This window comes from Staurois parvus, unplaced genomic scaffold (genome assembly GCF_062004578.1).
Source record: "Staurois parvus isolate SC_StPar_1 unplaced genomic scaffold, SC_StPar_1.0 ptg000538l, whole genome shotgun sequence".
Classification (NCBI taxonomy): Eukaryota; Metazoa; Chordata; class Amphibia; order Anura; family Ranidae; genus Staurois; species Staurois parvus.
The window spans coordinates 4368766-4383251 of NW_028318334.1; positions in this window are offsets into that span (position 1 = coordinate 4368766).

Consider the following 14486-nt stretch of genomic DNA (forward strand, 5'->3'; position numbering starts at 1 on the left):
TCAAGCTCCTTATGCAAGTTACGACGGCAGCTAAACAAGTTATAGCGAAATCCTGGAAATCTCCCACCCTAAGTGTTGCAGCCGTCAAATCCAGAATCACACAAGCCATGGTACATGCAAAGGTGGAAGCCACAATTCTAGACAAGATTCCTAAATTCTTATGTGTATGGAGCCCATGGGTAGAGCACTTCCTCCCGCCTAACTTTGATGAATCACTCCTTCTCCCTTGATTTGTATACTGTGCGCCAAAGACACTGTCAGTAGCCCTTCATGGGCAGCACCTGAGGTATGCTGCAAATTTGATGACTGTTCATGGAGTCATAGTTGCTGTTCCTCTTTCCCTCCCCTACCTTCTGCCCCCATCTGACCCCCCTCAAAACTTCCCCCTATCTCTTTATTACACTTGGGAGACAATACTCTGATTGGCTGGGACAATAATGTTATCTACAGTCGACTCCTATATACCTGTTTCTACTTGAATTATATAGACATTTGTAATGTGATCCTCATCCATTTTTTTCTATGTCCTACTGCCACTTCAATGTCCAATGTACATAACCAAAGTCTCCATGTTTGTAACTTTATGGTTTATTATTAATAAAAAGTTTGAACAAGAATTAGTGCAGTGCCGAGTAGCAAAAAGAGGCCTGGTCATTGAGGGGGGTAAATCCTCAGGAGGGCAAGTGGTTAAATATTATATGTTGTACTCTATTCATATTTTCAATAACTTTATGGTTTTCTTTTTTACTGTCAAATCTCTTTCACGATTGATGTTCTTTCTCTTACATTTTCTTTAATGTGAATATTTTCTCTCCCTCTTGCCATTGTGTATGTAATTTTATTTTTGTTTTATATCTCTGTCTATCGTGTTCCCTCAACCTTTACTTCTCTTGATATTAATAATTCCAATCTATATAACAATATTTTAAATGTTTGATTGCACATTTACATTATCTGTCTTCTAATTTCATTATTTATTTTAAAATACAGCTTAATAGCCAACTATGTGGTTTATTTTGTATTGAAAGACAATTTGCAGCCCCATACCATCCGCAAACAAATGGTCTTGTCGAAAAAATGAACCATACCATTCAAAAAGGTAGGAAAAATTTATAGAGTAAAGCTTAGTATTTCAAAAAGGTAAGATACACCGAAAAGGGGAGGCTCCACTTGACCGATTCCTCCTCCCCTCTACTGGTACATTTGGCAATTTTTGGGGGGACTAGGGGGTCCCAGGTTTTGAAAGGTAGCTGCTCCCACTTCATTTGAATTTCGCCGTATTGAAATGAGTATGAAGTTCAACAAACCTGATTTACCCTGAAGGACCATTCACAAGGCACTGCATGACATGGGGAACGGGCAATGAAGCTGCAAAGCTTCACTTACAGTTTCCATTACTTGCTATGCTAGTGCATGGCATAGGGAGGCTAGTGAAGAACCAGACAGTACTTGACCCCTGTACAGTTCAGTGTCCTTCTATAAAAAGTCAGCCGCAACTCTATTTGTAGCTGGTGACTTTCCATTTTTTGGGGAAGCCTGGAGCTCCTCGTTACGACGACATTAGTAGGACACGAATGCATTTTAAATATGTTGATTGTATTAATCTATTATGTAGAACTAAAGCACATTACATTTACATTCAGAACCAATAAATGTATTAATTAGAGATGAGCGAATCGAACATGACGAAGTGGAATTCGTTTCGAAGATTAGGAAATACTCGATTCGCGCCGAATCCCAAAATTAGCAAACTTCGGATGCACGAATCGAATTTTCCCAAAAATGGCGGCGACATGTGTGGCGACGGAGCGGGGATCTCTGGGAAGGCGCGCAGACAAGGCACGCTGACCCATAATGCATTCATTCATGACATGTGATCGCATTAGCCAATCAGCAGCCAGCCAGCACTGTGTAATGGTTGAGCTATAAATCGCGGCCATCTTAGAATTCTCCATTAGCCTCCGGTCATTCAAGAGAGACAGACCTCTGTGTATTAGGGACAGAGTTAGGGCCACAGAGACTTTAGGGCCACAGAATCGTTACTTAGGGACACAGAATCGTTACTCAGGGACAGACACAGAATAGTTACTCAGGGACAGACACAGAATCGTTACTCAGGGACAGACACAGAATCGTTACTCAGGGACAGACACAGAATCGTTACTCAGGGACAGACACAGAATCGTTACTCAGGGACACAGAATCGTTACTCAGGGACACAGAATCGTTGAATTAAAGAGTATGTCAGACAACACGCAGAGAAGGCAATGTTTTAGGAGCGAGCAGACGTGGCAGCAGAGGAAGGGGTCGAGGCAGCACTAGTCGCAGCCAGAGGCCAGTGCTCCCGGTGTCATCCAGCGGTCGTGTCTCCACCGACAACCCTGCCGTCATCGATTGGTTGGCTCAGTCGTCTTCCTCTTCCCAGGTCACCTCTGACACCTACAGCCAACGGTCGGTGGGTACGTCAGACACAACCGTTAGTTGGCATGGCCCGGGAGCAAGCCCACTGAAATCCCGTGTCCTCTACCTGCCCCTGTCCTTTGCTGTTCCCTCACCAAGCGAAGTATCGCATGCTGTGGGCTCAGCCCCACTGTACAGTGAGGAAGAGCTAACAGAGGGCGGTCAGGAACGGGGGGAGACATCCGCCTCTTCAGCAGCCAGGCGAAGAAGTAGTGGCGAGGAGAGTGGCTCGGTAGCCGGTCTAGAGACAGGTCTGTCTCCTGACCCACACGCAGCCGAGGAGGCTAGTAGTGAGGCGGAGACCCTAATTGATGATGATGAGGCTGATCGCACTTGGCAGCCTCGTCGTCATCAGGCTATTGCTTCCGCATCATGAGAAGAGGGTGCCAGCTTGGCAGCGAGCAAAGCAGTCGGTGGGTTGCCCAGGAGGCAGCAGGGTCGCAGCAGTGTCAGTGGAGGCAAACGGCCACGGAGTAGAGCACCAGCTCCACTGCAGCCTACCACCACGGCCAGTAGTGGTGCCGGTGTGCACGGAGGAAGTAGCAGTCAGCCAGTGAGGAGTAGCGGGGGCAAATTTTCCTTCTCGGTGGTGTGGCAATTTTTCGTCAAGCCGCCCGAGGAAGTAAACGTAGCCGTATGTCGACTATGTGGCCAGAAAGTCAAGCGTGGCCAGGGGGCCCATGTTGGGACTACGGCGTTGCGTCAGCATATGCAGCGTCGCCATTCGGTGGCCTGGGAAAACCGTGATAAAGATACGGCGGTTCTGCCTGCCCCAGCCCCCGCTCCATCACCCGCCCCGTTACTTGCTCCGTCACCCGACGTCAATCGCCCTCTATCAGCCGGTCAAGGCTCCAACACCTCTGCTGAGGGGAGTTGTGGCTCGTTGGCATCTTCCGCTCGTTCAGATGCTCCTTCTCCTTCTCCTGCTACTCCTCTTCACGGATTCCGTCAGCAGTCTTTCTTGGAATCCATTTCCAAGAGACAACAGTTTGCGAGCACGCACCCGACGGTGCAGAAGCTGAACGTCCTCCTGTCCAAGTTGCTGGTGCTGCAGTCCCTCCCTTTCCAAGTGGTGGACTCAGCACCTTTCCGAGAAATGATGGCTTGTGCCGAGCCGCGGTGGAGAGTGCCAAGCCGGCATTTCTTCGCCAAAAAGGCAGTGCCAGCCCTGCATTCACATGTAGAAGAGATGGTGGGCCAGTCTTTGAGCATGTCGGTCTCTGCCAAAGTGCAAGGCAGCGCCGACGTGTGGAGCTGTAACTACGGTCAGGGACAGTACATGTCATTTACGGCCCACTGGGTGAACGTGGTGCCGGCACAGCCGCACCAGCAACTTGGACAGGTCACGCCGCTTTTGCCTCCACGTTTGCACGTCCTTGGTCCAGCAAAGATGTCCGCCTCTACCACCTCTTCTTCCGCCGTGTCCTCAGCCGCCACCCCCGTGCCAAGTCCCATTACCCGACCGGCATATCACATGTGCAGGGCGCAACGGTGTCACGCTGTGCTGCACCTGGTATGCCTTGGCGAACGTAGTCACACAGGGGAGGAACTTCTGAGTGTAATGAACAGAGAAATCGACAGATGGCTGTCTCCGCGCAAACTGAAAATCGGAACCATGTTGACCGACAACGGAAAGAACATGGTGTCTGCTCTGCGTCAAGGAAGGTTGTGCCATGCGCCATACATGGCTCACGTGTTCAATCTGGTTGTCAAGCGGTTCCTAAAATCCACCATCCCACTGCAAGACATCCTTAAAATGTCACGTAAACTTTGCATGCATTTCAGCCATTCCTACACCGCAAAGCACACCCTCCTTGAGCTGCAGCGGAAGAAATGAATTCCACAGCATCGCCTGATCTGCGACGTTGCAACAAGGTGGAAATCAACCCTACACATGTTAGACCGCCTTTACGAACAGCGAAAAGCCATCACCGATTTCCTGATGTTACAAGCGGATAAAGGTACTCCCCTGTGTAACTTAGATGTCAGCCATTGGCAGCTCATGCGTGACACCTGCCGCTTGCTCAGGCCCTTTGAGGAGGCCACGCTATTTGTGAGTCGGCAGGACTATGGGATGAACGACGTCATTCCTCTGTTGCACGTCCTGGAACAAATGCTGTTAACAATGGCTGGTCAGGGTGCGGTAGACGTGGCGCACAGATCTCAACGCCACATGACCCCTGTGGGGGCAGGACAGGAAGAAGAGGAGGAGGTAGAGGAGGACATTGGTGCTCAGGAATTATTGAGTGAAATGGGTGGTTTTTCCACTCAGCGGACAGGAGTGGAGGAGCAGGAGCATCTGGTAGAGGAGGAGGAGGAGACAGAGGACCCAGACGCACCGTGGCAGTATGCTGTGGAGATGGAGGCAGGGAGTCCCTTGCATTCCTTGGCACAAATGGCCCATAGCATGCTCGGTTGCTTGCGTAGCGACAGGCGAATAATAACCATCAGACAGAGGGATGACTTTTGGCTGTCCACCTTGTTGGACCCTCGCTACCGTTCAAAAATGGTGGCCTTTTTCACACCTGCTGAGAGGGAGGCCAAAATAACGTACTATAAAAACCACCTATGTAGTCAGTTGGTCTCTGCCTTTCTGCGCCAACGTCCATCCTCAGACACTGTGGGCCCTGTGCGCTCGCGTTCCGCTGCCATGGCAGCAGGGGAGGGGTAGGGTGGTGGGAGGGGTGGGGTGGGGTGGTAGGAGCAGTGGCAGCTCCACCAGCAGCGGCCGCCTCAGTCTGCAGTCGATGAGTAGCTTTCTTCACCAGCGCAGTGAGGAAACTACTAACCAGCCGCAGCAGCAGCAGCATCAGGTGGACCTGGAGCAGGACCTCAAACAACAGGCTTGGGCCTACTTGGACAGCACCCTGCCAACCGAGGTAGACAATCCCCTTGACTACTGGGCAACGAAACTTGACCTTTGGCCCCAACTAGCTGAATTTGCCCTTGAAAGGCTGTCATGCCCGGCCAGTAGCGTGGCATCGGAGCGCGTGTTTAGTGCGGCAGGAGGTATTGTAACTCCGCGGAGGACACGACTGTCCACCCAAAGTGTGGAGAGACTCACGTTTGTGAAAATGAATCAGGCGTGGATTAGTCTGGATTTCAAACCACCAGTTCCTGACACAACTGACTAAATCCGCCATGAATCATGCCCCAAACATGTTATTATTTTTAACATAGGCCTCTGTATGGCCTTCAATTTAAGCTGCTTAAGCTTCGCCACTCTGCCATGGGCACCTGTACCGCCTCCTCTTGCTGCTGCCAGGTCCAGAGTGTGTCATGGGTCCCTGTACGGCCTCCCATTGCTGCTGTCTCCATCGCCACACTCTGCCATGTGCCACTTTCAGGTCTCCTCACACTGCTGGTGGGTTCCATTTTGTCATAGGGTGCTGTATGGCCTCCCATTGCTGCTGCCAGGCCCGTAATCTGCCATGGGCCCCCGTACCGACTCCTCATGCTGCTGCCAGGCCCGTAATCTGTCATGGGCCCCTGTACCGCCTCCTCATGCTGCTGCCAGGTCCAGAGTGTGTCATGGGTCCCTGTACGGCCTCCCATTGCTGCTGTCTCCATCGCCACACTCTGCCATGTGCCACTTTCAGGTCTCCTCACACTGCTGGTGGGTTCCATTTTGTCATAGGGTGCTGGCAGATTACGGGCCTCCCATTGCTGCTGCCAGGCCCGTAATCTGCCATGGGCCCCCGTACCGACTCCTCATGCTGCTGCCAGGCCCGTAATCTGTCATGGGCCCCTGTGCCGCCTCCTCATGCTGCTGCCAGGTCCAGAGTGTGTCATGGGTCCCTGTACGGCCTCCCATTGCTGCTGCCAGGCAAGTAATCTGCCATGGGCCCCCGTACCGACTCCTCATGCTGCTGCCAGGCCCGTAATCTGTCATGGGTCCCTGTACCGCCTCCTCATGCTGCTGCCAGGTCCAGAGTCTCTCATGGGTCCCTGTACGGCCTCCCATTGCTGCTGTCTCCATCGCCACACTCTGCCATGTGCCACTTTCAGGTCTCCTCACACTGCTGGTGGGTTCCATTTTGTCATAGGGTGCTGGCAGATTACGGGCCTCCCATTGCTTCTGCCAGGCCCGTAATCTGCCATGGGCCCCCGTACCGACTCCTCATGCTGCTGCCAGGTCCGTAATCTGTCATGGGCCCCTGTACCGCCTCCTCATACTGCTGCCAGGTCCAGAGTGTGTCATGGGTCCCTGTACGGCCTCCCATTGCTGCTGCCAGGCCCGTAATCTGCCATGGGCCCCGTACCGACTCCTCATGCTGCTGCCAGGCCCGTAATCTGTCATGGGCCCCTGTACCGCCTCCTCATGCTGCTGCCAGGTCCAGAGTGTGTCATGGGTCCCTGTACGGCCTCCCATTGCTGCTGTCTCCATCGCCACACTCTGCCATGTGCCACTTTCAGGTCTCCTCACACTGCTGGTGGGTTCCATTTTGTCATAGGGTGCTGGCAGATTACGGGCCTCCCATTGCTGCTGCCAGACCCGTAATCTGCCATGGGCCCCCGTACCGACTCCTCATGCTGCTGCCAGGCCCGTAATCTGTCATGGGCCCCTGTACCGCCTCCTCATGCTGCTGCCAGGTCCAGAGTGTGTCATGGGTCCCTGTACGGCCTCCCATTGCTGCCGTTTCCATCGCCACACTCTGCCATGTGCCACTTTCAGGTCTCCTCACACTGCTGGTGGGTTCCATTTTGTCATAGGGTGCTAGCAGATAGCGGACATCCCATTGCTGCTGCCAGGCCCGTAATCTGCCATGGGCCCCCGTACCGACTCCTCATGCTGCTGCCAGGCCCGTAATCTGTCATAGGCCCCTGTACCGCCTCCTCATGCTGCTGCCAGGTCCAGAGTGTTTCATGGGTCCCTGTACGGCCTCCCATTGCTGCTGTCTCCATCGCCACACTCTGCCATGTGCCACTTTCAGGTCTCCTCACACTGCTGGTGGGTTCCATTTTGTCATAGGGTGCTGTATGGCCTCCCATTGCTGCTGCCAGGCCCGTAATCTGCCATGGGCCCCCGTACCGACTCCTCATGCTGCTGCCAGGCCCGTAATCTGTCATGGGCCCCTGTACCGCCTCCTCATGCTGCTGCCAGGTCCAGAGTCTCTCATGGGTCCCTGTACGGCCTCCCATTGCTGCTGTCTCCATCGCCTCACTCTGCCATGTGCCACTTTCAGGTCTCCTCACACTGCTGGTGGGTTCCATTTTGTCATAGGGTGCTGGCAGATTACGGGCCTCCCATTGCTGCTGCCAGGCCCGTAATCTGCCATGGGCCCCCGTACCGACTCCTCATGCTGCTGCCAGGCCCGTAATCTGTCATGGGCCCCTGTACCGCCTCCTCATGCTGCTGCCAGGTCCAGAGTGTGTCATGGGTCCCTGTACGGCCTTCCATTGCTGCTGTCTCCATCGCCACACTCTGCCATGTGCCACTTTCAGGTCTCCTCACACTGCTGGTGGGTTCCATTTTGTCATAGGGTGCTGTATGGCCTCCCATTGCTGCTGCCAGGCCCGTAATCTGCCATGGGCCCCCGTATCGACTCCTCATGCTGCTGCCAGGCCCGTAATCTGTCATGGGCCCCTGTACCACCTCCTCATGCTGCTGCCAGGTCCAGAGTGTGTCATGGGTCCCTGTACGTCCTACCATTGCTGCTGTCTCCATCGCCACACTCTGCCATGTGCCACTTTCAGGTCTCCTCACACTGCTGGTGGGTTCCATTTTGTCATAGGGTGCTGTATGGCCTCCCATTGCTGCTGCCAGGCCCGTAATCTGCCATGGGCCCCCGTACCGACTCCTCATGCTGCTGCCAGGCCCGTAATCTGTCATGGGCCCCTGTACCGCCTCCTCATGCTGCTGCCAGGTCCAGAGTGTGTCATGGGTCCCTGTACGGCCTCCCATTGCTGCTGTCTCCATCGCCACACTCTGCCATGTGCCACTTTCAGGTCTCCTCACACTGCTGGTGGGTTCCATTTTGTCATAGGGTGCTGGCAGATTACGGGCCTCCCATTGCTGCTGCCAGGCCCGTAATCTGCCATGGGCCCCCGTACCGACTCCTCATGCTGCTGCCAGGCCCGTAATCTGTCATGGGCCCCTGTGCCGCCTCCTCATGCTGCTGCCAGGTCCAGAGTGTGTCATGGGTCCCTGTACGGCCTCCCATTGCTGCTGCCAGGCAAGTAATCTGCCATGGGCCCCCGTACCGACTCCTCATGCTGCTGCCAGGCCTGTAATCTGTCATGGGCCCCTGTACCGCCTCCTCATGCTGCTGCCAGGTCCAGAGTCTCTCATGGGTCCCTGTACGGCCTCCCATTGCTGCTGTCTCCATCGCCACACTCTGCCATGTGCCACTTTCAGGTCTCCTCACACTGCTGGTGGGTTCCATTTTGTCATAGGGTGCTGGCAGATTACGGGCCTTCCATTGCTTCTGCCAGGCCCGTAATCTGCCATGGGCCCCCGTACCGACTCCTCATGCTGCTGCCAGGTCCGTAATCTGTCATGGGCCCCTGTACCGCCTCCTCATGCTGCTGCCAGGTCCAGAGTGTGTCATGGGTCCCTGTACGGCCTCCCATTGCTGCTGCCAGGCCCGTAATCTGCCATGGGCCCCGTACCGACTCCTCATGCTGCTGCCAGGCCCGTAATCTGTCATGGGCCCCTGTACCGCCTCCTCATGCTGCTGCCAGGTCCAGAGTGTGTCATGGGTCCCTGTACGGCCTCCCATTGCTGCTGTCTCCATCGCCACACTCTGCCATGTGCCACTTTCAGGTCTCCTCACACTGCTGGTGGGTTCCATTTTGTCATAGGGTGCTGGCAGATTACGGGCCTCCCATTGCTGCTGCCAGGCCCGTAATCTGCCATGGGCCCCCGTACCGACTCCTCATGCTGCTGCCAGGCCCGTAATCTGTCATGGGCCCCTGTGCCGCCTCCTCATGCTGCTGCCAGGTCCAGAGTGTGTCATGGGTCCCTGTACGGCCTCCCATTGCTGCTGCCAGGCAAGTAATCTGCCATGGGCCCCCGTACCGACTCCTCATGCTGCTGCCAGGCCTGTAATCTGTCATGGGCCCCTGTACCGCCTCCTCATGCTGCTGCCAGGTCCAGAGTCTCTCATGGGTCCCTGTACGGCCTCCCATTGCTGCTGTCTCCATCGCCACACTCTGCCATGTGCCACTTTCAGGTCTCCTCACACTGCTGGTGGGTTCCATTTTGTCATAGGGTGCTGGCAGATTACGGGCCTTCCATTGCTTCTGCCAGGCCCGTAATCTGCCATGGGCCCCCGTACCGACTCCTCATGCTGCTGCCAGGTCCGTAATCTGTCATGGGCCCCTGTACCGCCTCCTCATGCTGCTGCCAGGTCCAGAGTGTGTCATGGGTCCCTGTACGGCCTCCCATTGCTGCTGCCAGGCCCGTAATCTGCCATGGGCCCCGTACCGACTCCTCATGCTGCTGCCAGGCCCGTAATCTGTCATGGGCCCCTGTACCGCCTCCTCATGCTGCTGCCAGGTCCAGAGTGTGTCATGGGTCCCTGTACGGCCTCCCATTGCTGCTGTCTCCATCGCCACACTCTGCCATGTGCCACTTTCAGGTCTCCTCACACTGCTGGTGGGTTCCATTTTGTCATAGGGTGCTGGCAGATTACGGGCCTCCCATTGCTGCTGCAAGGCCCGTAATCTGCCATGGGCCCCCGTACCGACTCCTCATGCTGCTGCCAGGCCCGTAATCTGTCATGGGCCCCTGTACCGCCTCCTCATGCTGCTGCCAGGTCCAGAGTGTGTTATGGGTCCCTGTACGGCCTCCCATTGCTGCTGTCTCCATCGCCACACTCTGCCATGTGCCACTTTCAGGTCTCCTCACACTGCTGGTGGGTTCCATTTTGTCATAGGGTGCTGTATGGCCTCCCATTGCTGCTGCCAGGCCCGTAATCTGCCATGGGCCCCCGTACCGACTCCTCATGCTGCTGCCAGGCCCGTAATCTGTCATGGGCCCCTGTACCGCCTCCTCATGCTGCTGCCAGGTCCAGAGTGTGTCATGGGTCCCTGTACGGCCTCCCATTGCTGCTGTCTCCATCGCCACACTCTGCCATGTGCCACTTTCAGGTCTCCTCACACTGCTGGTGGGTTCCATTTTGTCATAGGGTGCTGGCAGATTACGGGCCTCCCATTGCTTCTGCCAGGCCCGTAATCTGCCATGGGCCCCCGTACCGACTCCTCATGCTGCTGCCAGGTCCGTAATCTGTCATGGGCCCCTGTACCGCCTCCTCATGCTGCTGCCAGGTCCAGAGTGTGTCATGGGTCCCTGTACGGCCTCCCATTGCTGCTGCCAGGCCCGTAATCTGCCATGGGCCCCGTACCGACTCCTCATGCTGCTGCCAGGCCCGTAATCTCTCATGGGCCCCTGTACCGCTTCCTCATGCTGCTGCCAGGTCCAGAGTGTGTCATGGGTCCCTGTACGGCCTCCCATTGCTGCTGTCTCCATCGCCACACTCTGCCATGTGCCACTTTCAGGTCTCCTCACACTGCTGGTGGGTTCCATTTTGTCATAGGGTGCTGGCAGATTACGGGCCTCCCATTGCTGCTGCAAGGCCCGTAATCTGCCATGGGCCCCCGTACCGACTCCTCATGCTGCTGCCAGGCCCGTAATCTGTCATGGGCCCCTGTACCGCCTCCTCATGCTGCTGCCAGGTCCAGAGTGTGTCATGGGTCCCTGTACGGCCTCCCATTGCTGCTGTCTCCATCGCCACACTCTGCCATGTGCCACTTTCAGGTCTCCTCACACTGCTGGTGGGTTCCATTTTGTCATAGGGTGCTGGCAGATTACGGGCCTCCCATTGCTGCTGCCAGGCCCGTAATCTGCCATGGGCCCCCGTACCGACTCCTCATGCTGCTGCCAGGTCCGTAATCTGTCATGGGCCCCTGTACCGCCTCCTCATGCTGCTGCCAGGTCCAGAGTGTGTCATGGGTCCCTGTACGGCCTCCCATTGCTGCTGCCAGGCCCGTAATCTGCCATGGGCCCCGTACCGACTCCTCATGCTGCTGCCAGGCCCGTAATCTGTCATGGGCCCCTGTACCGCCTCCTCATGCTGCTGCCAGGTCCAGAGTGTGTCATGGGTCCCTGTACGGCCTCCCATTGCTGCTGTCTCCATCGCCACACTCTGCCATGTGCCACTTTCAGGTCTCCTCACACTGCTGGTGGGTTCCATTTTGTCATAGGGTGCTGTATGGCATCCCATTGCTGCTGCCAGGCCCGTAATCTGCCATGGGCCCCCGTACCGACTCCTCATGCTGCTGCCAGGCCCGTAATCTGTCATGGGCCCCTGTACCACCTCCTTATGCTGCTGCCAGGTCCAGAGTGTGTCATGGGTCCCTGTACGGCCTCCCATTGCTGCTGTCTCCATCGCCACACTCTGCCATGTGCCACTTTCAGGTCTCCTCACACTGCTGGTGGGTTCCATTTTGTCATAGGGTGCTGTATGGCCTCCCATTGCTGCTGCCAGGCCCGTAATCTGCCATGGGCCCCCGTACCAACTCCTCATGCTGCTGCCAGGCCCGTAATCTGTCATGGGCCCCTGTACCGCCTCCTCATGCTGCTGCCAGGTCCAGAGTGTGTCATGGGTCCCTGTACGGCCTCCCATTGCTGCTGCCAGGCCCGTAATCTGCCATGGGCCCCCGTACCGACTCCTCATGCTGCTGCCAGGCCCGTAATCTGTCATGGGCCCCTGTACCGCCTCCTCATGCTGCTGCCAGGTCCAGAGTGTGTCATGGGTCCCTGTACGGCCTCCCATTGCTGCTGTCTCCATCGCCACACTCTGCCATGTGCCACTTTCAGGTCTTTTCACACTGCTGGTGGGTTCCATTTTTTCATAGGGTGCTGTATGGCCTCCCATTGCTGCTGCCTCCACCGCCACACTGTGGCTCCACACTCTGGATTTGGCCCCGTGACTGCCCAAATGAGTGAAGTGTGCGGTGATTCTAAGATCGACGGCACTCATCTGCATGTCATACTGACTGACAGTATTATTTCTCTTCCCCAGCAGACTCCAAGGGCATTTAAATTAAAGGTACAGTGTTCTGCACTAATATAAAGGCTCTCTGAAGCCTAGAAACACCCTTTTTATAAGTTAAATTTGCAGCGAATATATTCGACTCAAATCGAATTTATTCCGCGAATTCGCCGAATCAGCCGAATCGAATTTTTGAATAATTCGCTCATCTCTAGTATTAATCAAAGCTAAAATGTTTACTTTCTTCCCTTTTTATGTGTAATCGAGTACTTTATATTATCAGTTATTTTATAATATTATTCTTTTACTTTAATTAAATATCAAACGTACGATGATGTAATTTTTTTTTTTTTTTTTTTTTTTGGAAGGGCATTAACTAAACTAGTAAATGAGAAAACAGACAATTAGGATGAATACATTGATTATGTATTGTTTGAACTACGTGGGAAAAAGCAGTTTTCCACAAAGAATTCACCATTTTATCTCATATATGACAGAGAAGCACAATTTCCAGTCGAAGTACCACAGGAATTTAATGTAAGTGACTACAACATATTTTTTTTGTGTGAATTCGTAAAAAAAAAAAAAAAACACAAGGAAATGCACACATTTTTAAAAGTGTTACAAAATAGAAAATTTTATGTAAATAAACTGAAATTTTAAAAGACACCAGCATAATCTACAGTATGTACTAGTTAAACAGATTGTTTTTTTGATCATCAAAGTTGAATATTTGGCCATAATTGTGATTTGCAATGGTGATATTTGCATACAATGTATCAGTTTATATGCATTTTTATGCTAATATTAATGAAAGCTTTAAATTAACATTAGGGCAAATTATATTTTAATAGATGGTATACATAGCCGATCTGTGCCATAATGATGCACTGAAAAAACTTTGCCAATCCCCCCGCTGGACTTATCTGCTCCGTCTTACCTCTTACCAAGAAATGTGCGATTGTGGTGCCCCTGTCCTTATCCGGTCTGTGTGCATCCATAAACACACACAATGTTGGGAAACAATGCCTGCATAGCCTCCTTACATAATATTTTCAGCAGCAATGTTTTTAGCAGTTATATCAGCAAAACAAAAAGAGAACATAACATTTTTGCAGCAGGGGTAATGCTGGATCGGTGACAGGATTCAGTTAGTTGTTTTTGGATGAGTGGAAGGGGTACAGATAGAAGCTTGTGTATTATACCTTAAAGTTATTGTAACAGTACAAGTTGGATTTTAAAATACATTTGTCATACTTACCTATTTTGTGTAATATATTTGTTCTCTTGGCAGCACCAATCATGTTTTCTGTGGTTCCCTACAAGGGGTCCCCCCTCACCTGTGAGTGCACACATAGCAAGCCACTTGTTCTGGTGGCATTGGAATTGTGCTCTGGAAAGTATTAAGGAGGGCTATGGGGGATATTCGTCAAGAAGTTTTTCACCCTAATGATGTAATACATTTAGTGATCACTACAATTAAAACTGACAGCCCACATAGGTTGCCAGATTAAATTATCAAATATTTTACTTTAAAACTATGCAAATGTTTGCTGATTGGTGCTGCACATTAACATAGCTGTGAGCTGCCATTTTACATTCCAATTATGGCTTAATCCAAGTGAATACATACAGCTGTGGTGAGCTTTATAGTAAATGAACATACTACATGTAATTATAGCAATGGCCATTTAACTATTTCGGAACAGGTGAATTTTATATATATATATATATATATATATATATATATATATATATATATATATATATATATAGTGACAAACTAATTGGTAAAGTTATTTTTGTGTTTACAAAAGAAAATTCACAGCCAACAATGCCTTGGTTGACGATTTCTGCACAAGTAACGCATTAATAGATTTTCAATGCACTTTTTTTTTTTTTTTTAAATTCATGTCCCTATTATTTTATGACTTTAAAGTGCACTTTATAAAGAGTTTTGAAGAGATATGCTTGTTTGGACTATTTTTCGGAACAGATTAATTGGTTTGCAGTGAATTTTTATAGGAA